This window comes from Ornithodoros turicata, chromosome 1, assembly GCF_037126465.1.
Source record: "Ornithodoros turicata isolate Travis chromosome 1, ASM3712646v1, whole genome shotgun sequence".
NCBI lineage: Eukaryota > Metazoa > Arthropoda > Arachnida > Ixodida > Argasidae > Ornithodoros > Ornithodoros turicata.
The window spans coordinates 4729932-4735819 of NC_088201.1; the positions used below are offsets into that span (position 1 = coordinate 4729932).

Sequence of the window (5888 nt, forward strand, 5' to 3'; positions counted from 1 at the left end):
AACGCAGATGGTTTTCTTACTGTTTCTTTTCTTTTCTTTTTTTTGTGATAGTTCGCTTTTCTTTCTTTCTTTTTTTCTGCGTCGTGACACTGCCCGCTTTCAGCGTGGCTAGAGTCACTAAATATGCTTCTAAGTGTGGCCAACTCTAAGCGTGACCAACCTCGGCCCGAGCAGTTTTTCATCTTCACCACCACCACCACCACCACCACCACCACCACCACCACCACCACCACGCAGATGGCAATTCTATCGTCTGCTTCGGAAGAGCCCGCCTTGCAACAATTTGTGCTCTTCATCTCTCATTACATCAACTGTACCACTGGGCGGCATAACAGACAATGTCGTCAAACAGCTAAAGAAACGGGCACTTTAGCCACTAAGGCCAGATTTCTTCTTGAGGACCAGGAAGATATTTCACTGGCTTCAGTACGGGAAAGCAGGTGACGTAATGAAACTGAGAGATTGTTTGGGCCATTCGAAGGTATATAAACACGCTTAAATAAAGGCTGCATTGGAACAAGGCGGGTCCAAACAGTTCACTCATTTATATATAGGGGTTATTTTAATTTCCTCACCGATTCACTCATACTGAAGCCAGTGCTACAACAACAACAACACCAAATAAATTAACGATAATGAATAGGGAAATTCGCCACGTAAGGTGCGGCCCACTACCCCGATAAGGCACAGGATGAGATGTGTCCTGATGATGAGGTGATGAACGATGCTAAATAGGGTCGATAGTCAGTCAGTGGAGCCAGTCAGTCAGTCATTCTCGGCCCGTGGTCTAACCTGATCGACCATCGCCAAGCTCTTGAGTATTTCAAGATTTTTCTCCGGGACACTGGTCTCCTATCTACCCTATGATCTGTCTGCGTATCTGTGTGCTGCGGGTGTGTTTTTTTGTGTGCCGTTGTTTTGCCTACCGTTTTGATGTCTAACTGACTCCAAGCCAGTGCTACATCCACAATATGAGCGCAGTTTCTTAGCAATTAGCGAGCCTGCCGATGTGTGCAGTTAAAGACTCGCTCGCTTTGACGCGCAAGTCTCGCGCGATGCTCCCGAAAAAAAAATAAATAAAGGAAGAAAAAAGAAAGACGAAAAGAAGGCTCTCATACAACCCTGTCCTCAAGAGGCCCACATAAAGAAATTGTTCGAGTGGTATTGAGGCTGGCTCTTTGATGAGGTCCGCAACAGCAGCCCGAGTCGACTGGCGCCGATGTTTGCCTTGGGCATCGTTGAAGACCCGCCCGCCATTGTGTATCAGTGCGCGGTGCGAATGACTTTGCGACTTGACGTCCCCCCCTCCCCCCCCCCCCCTCCTGCACACAACAATGGAACCACTCGGCAGAGAACATCCTTTAAACTCTATAAACGGGGCTCCATAACAAGGGGAGCGCCTGAAAAGGCGCGAAATGAACTGGCCCGCTTTTTGTCGGGCCGGGGTGATGTATGTCTGTCAACATGATTGTGCGCTACCCGCTCAATGGGCCGCACCTGGTTTTCCTCTCTCCCATCTGCCATTAGGATAATTGGATTCGGATGGTCTTTCAATCAGGCCCCGCTTGTCCCATACGAGGCGTTACGGATCGCCGGCGCTCTACAAGGCCTGTGATTGAGCCCCTGGGAGCTGCGAAACCCGACGCTCGATTTCGGTTACCGCCTTTTATGCTTAATTTGAATATTCACTCCCTACAATGCGTCCCTCGACTGGCGACCAGGTACGATATAACGAGCTTCAAATCGACACAGGGGGCGTGGCACCGTTCCGGATGCGCAGCTAAGTTTGTCCTTATGTGCCCTAGGGTGATTGCGACCCTCTTTTTTTTTTTTTTCACTCGGGCTGTTATGCTTTTCTGCTTGGTTGCATTCGCAAACTTCACACGGGGCCTGTTTTTTTCCCCCTTCTTCTTTCTTGATTCGTTCGTCCCAACAGCGCGGGGATGTTCTAGACCAGGGGATATAGGGAACCTTTACAGTTCTAAGGGCCATATTTCACCCCCACCCCCCCTCGTCGACTTTTTTCCAGGGGGCCGCGGACGAGATTCGAACCTATTCTAAAATAACTCTAAATTAGCCTGCCGAAATTATTAATCGCTGTCGAATGACAAGCTGACCATTCCACAAGTGCAACTAATACTGAACGCTGACTTGTTGCGCTCAATAAGTTATGGTACGAGAATACGAGAAACACCTTTTGTTAATTTTAAGCGCGGGAAAGGCAACACGCAGAACACACATTTTTGCTTTAGGAATTCGCTCAGCTAAACACCGGGATTTTTGCCGTGCGCTCGGTCTGCGCCAGTCTGCGCCAGTCTGCGCCGGTCTGCGCCGGTCTGCGCCAGTCTGCGCCGGTCTGCGCCAGTCTGGGCCGCGGGTTCCTGGCCCCTGTTCTAGACGGAGGCAGATTGCCGTTTGCTACGCGTGCAACATAACGCGCTCAGGCCTTGTCATTCCGAATGATAGCGTTCTCACCCCTGCATTTGTTCAAAATGAGAGGCTTTGCATAGTGTCACCAAAAAGCCTTACGTAAGTCAGCAGGTAGAAAGACGTCGTTCGGAATGACGGTTGCGGGAACAAGTTCCGTTTTAAGGGTGACCCGTGTGGACTCCGTGGTTCAGTATGCCAAAAGATACACACTCGAGAAGTCACATGGTTGCTAGAGGAGTGAAAACGAACTGATGATGCATGAAGGAAGGATTGCAGAAGTCGAAGCCGAGAAGCATTTATTGCGAAACCGCAGAGAACAAGAACAATAACTAAATCGCGTGGCGATGAGCGACACTTAATCACTGGTCATTACGTGATCCCTTACAAGGAATGAAAACAGCGCTTGACGATGCCGTATGTAGTGCATGGGCCATCGGTGTCAACGTGACAGCTGTAATAATGTCCACGTGGTCCCGCATACTCGATATCTGCCAACACAGCCATAGCCTCCTACATGCTGATCAGTATATAGGAGGCTATGACACAGCACATACCATCGTGTCGCCAACGGAGCCTAACTGTCTATCGCAGAGACGACACACGGGAAAAAAGGTAGAATTTTCTACTCATCTCGGTAGAGTTGTATTGCAACCACATTTCTACTCAAAACCAATTTTCCTTTTGCGTATAACTTCAGAGTAGAAACAAAGTACCGACTAGAAACTGCCGTTATACCAGCTTGGGTAGGAAATTCTATCCTTTTTTTCTTCTTCTGGTTAATCGTCAACCCCGCGTCTACTCGTCCTACTTAGGACCGTACCCAGTGAACGAGATGCTCAGGACCAGGGCCGGTGCAAGTGGTATGCGGGGCTTGTTTCACACGATTAAGTGCATACTTGATATTAAAAAAAAAAGTAATCCCCGGTTGAGGGCTTCGTGCGCGGGGCCTATACCGCCATGTCGTCTATGTATACGCGTAATTAAACTTCGAAGTTCAATTACGCCTATACATAGACGACGTGGTGAGCATCTCGTTCACTGGGTACGGTCCTAAGTAGGATGAGAGTCGCGGGGTTGACGATATTAACCAAGGAGACGGCTCTGATTGCATCACCTAAGGTGAATATCCTAGGGTTTGTAGTAAAATACAGTACTTTTACCATTTCGTGCCAATTCACGCGCGCCTTCTCCTCCGCGTGTATATAAGCGGCGTCGTCCCTTATACCCTTCCGCTCCTCGCTCTCACATTTGCTGTAAGAAAAAAAAAAAAGGGTAGAATTTCCTACCCAAGCTGGTAGAACGACAGTTCCTACTCTGCAGAGTTCCTGCTCCGCAGTTATACCCAAAAGGTAAAAATTGGTTTGAGTAGAAATGTGGTTGCGATACACATCTACCGAAATGGGTAGACAATTCTACCTTCTTAAGAGTGTAGATCGTGGCACACTGAGTCCGAACGAGGAGACGTTGAGGGCCGTAATCGACTGTCCTCCGTCCGCGTGACGTCAGAGCTTACAAGGGTTCTTAGGAATGGTTGGCTTCTATCGCCAGTGCGACTCTGGCTAAGCCACTCTACGAATTACTGCGGAAGAATTCCCAGTGGATTTGGGGGCATGAAGAGGCATTTTCTTCGTTAACACAAGCAATAGCAGATACAGCTAAATTGTGGTTGACGGACTTGAATAAGCGCTCCGTTATGCGAACTGATGCAAGCGATTATGGGTTGTTACGGGAGCACGATGGTGGTCTATGCCCCGTCGCGTTCGCTAGCCAGCCACACACTGTAGCCGGCGGAAATGAATTATTTCGTTACGGAGAAAGTGCTTAGCAATAATGTTCTGCTTGAACAAGTTCGACATATATCTTGATGGGACAGCTTTTACCGTCCAAACCGACCACCAGGCTCTCGAGTGGTTGCAGCGGTTGAAGAAACCGTCTGGTACATTAACACGCTGGGAGTTACCGCTTCAGGGCTATTCTTAGCAAGTGCAGTACATGAAAGGAAGCGCGCCACTGGGCTCAAGCAGTGGCTCACGGGAAGAATCCGAGGGTCGGGGATGGTCATCGGTTGGTGTCGCAGGTGACTTCGACCCAGTTGCAGGAGCTACATGCGTGGATGACTCTCTTGCGGTAAGCGACGGGAAGGAAAGGGAAATGGGATGCGGGCTTAGCAGAGATTAACGGTAATTAACGACAGCAAATGAGTCAATACGCAAGTGGATTTATTTCTTTCAGAACATGGAATAGGTGGAGATGCCCACTCCACTCCGCTCAATGAGGCATGCATCTGACGCTTCCAACTCCATTCCACCTTCATCAGCACCCTCGGTTGCCTCAGTTCAGGGATGCCAGGTCCTCACTTCCATGCCCTCGCCCATGCCCTCGCCTATGTAGCAGTGTATGAAGGAGCGCTTGCACACCAGGCCGAACATGTGGTTCACACGGGGCTTAGCAATGTCTGTCACAGAGCATGCAAACTGTTCCGCAGGACCTTCGCAAGATCCTTGCCTGGAACGGGTGGCAGTTGATACCCACCTCAGTATTCAGCAAGGAAAAGCAGCAGCAGCAGCAGTTTTAGCAGATCTGCATCACTCTACGAAAATGGTAAGATAAAAGGCGCTGTCGAATTAAAGATCAGGGACATGATGTTGGCCACCTACGTACCTTAAAACCAGTCCAGTAGGGCACCTGCCTACAAACTAAATGGTACCCCTGGTCGTGATGCTGCCACTCACATGCACGCCATGACGCTAGTCGTCGGCTTCACAATCTGGTTAGTAGGTTCAAAGCAGACTTTGTTAATATCTGCAACTGATCCGCTGAATCTGTGACGACCCCCAGGACGTCGGGACCCACCGTTTGGGAAACGCTGCTCCAGGCAATATAGTTCCCAGCAGGTATTACCAATCTGCACTCCAACGTGAATATAGATTCATTCCGCTTTCTGGAACATAAGATATTCTTCAATATCCAAGTTCCAGACCCAGTACTCTTGTCGCTGGGCATGTGCCCGTCTGATTGAACATGAAATATTCTTCAATATCCAAGCTCTAGATCCACTCGTCTTGTCACTGGGCATTTGCCCGTCTGATTGAACATTAAATATTCTTCAATATCCAAGTTCCAGACCCAGTACTCTTGTCGCTGGGCACGTGCCCGTCTGATTGAACATGAAATATTCTTCAATATCCAAGCTCTAGATCCACTCGTCTTGTCACTGGGCATTTGCCCGTCTGATTGAACATTAAATATTCTTCAATGTCCAGGTTCCAGACCCAGTCGTCTTGTCGCTGGGCACGTGCCCGTCTGATTGAACATGAAATATTCTTCAATATCCAAGCTCTAGATCCACTCGTCTTGTCACTGGGCATTTGCCCGTCTGATTGAACATTAAATATTCTTCAATTTCCAAGTTCCAGACCCAGTACTCTTGTCGCTGGGCACGTGCCCGTCTGATTGAA

At 48.9% G+C, this 5888-nt stretch overlaps 1 long non-coding RNA gene across 2 annotated transcripts; it reads right to left on the bottom strand.

The window, feature by feature from the left end:
- Nucleotides 1–4632: 4632 nt before the first annotated feature.
- LOC135396722 (uncharacterized) lies at nt 4633–5564 on the bottom strand. 2 transcript variants are annotated; one of them, XR_010423514.1, is made up of 3 exons: nt 5284–5564; nt 5092–5197; nt 4633–5020 (listed from the first exon to the last, which is right to left on the bottom strand). It is a non-coding gene; the product is annotated as an uncharacterized LOC135396722 (long non-coding RNA). The 2 variants fall into 2 exon arrangements; XR_010423512.1 differs by having other exon boundaries at nt 5092–5564.
- Between the last annotated feature and the right edge of the window lie 324 nt (nt 5565–5888).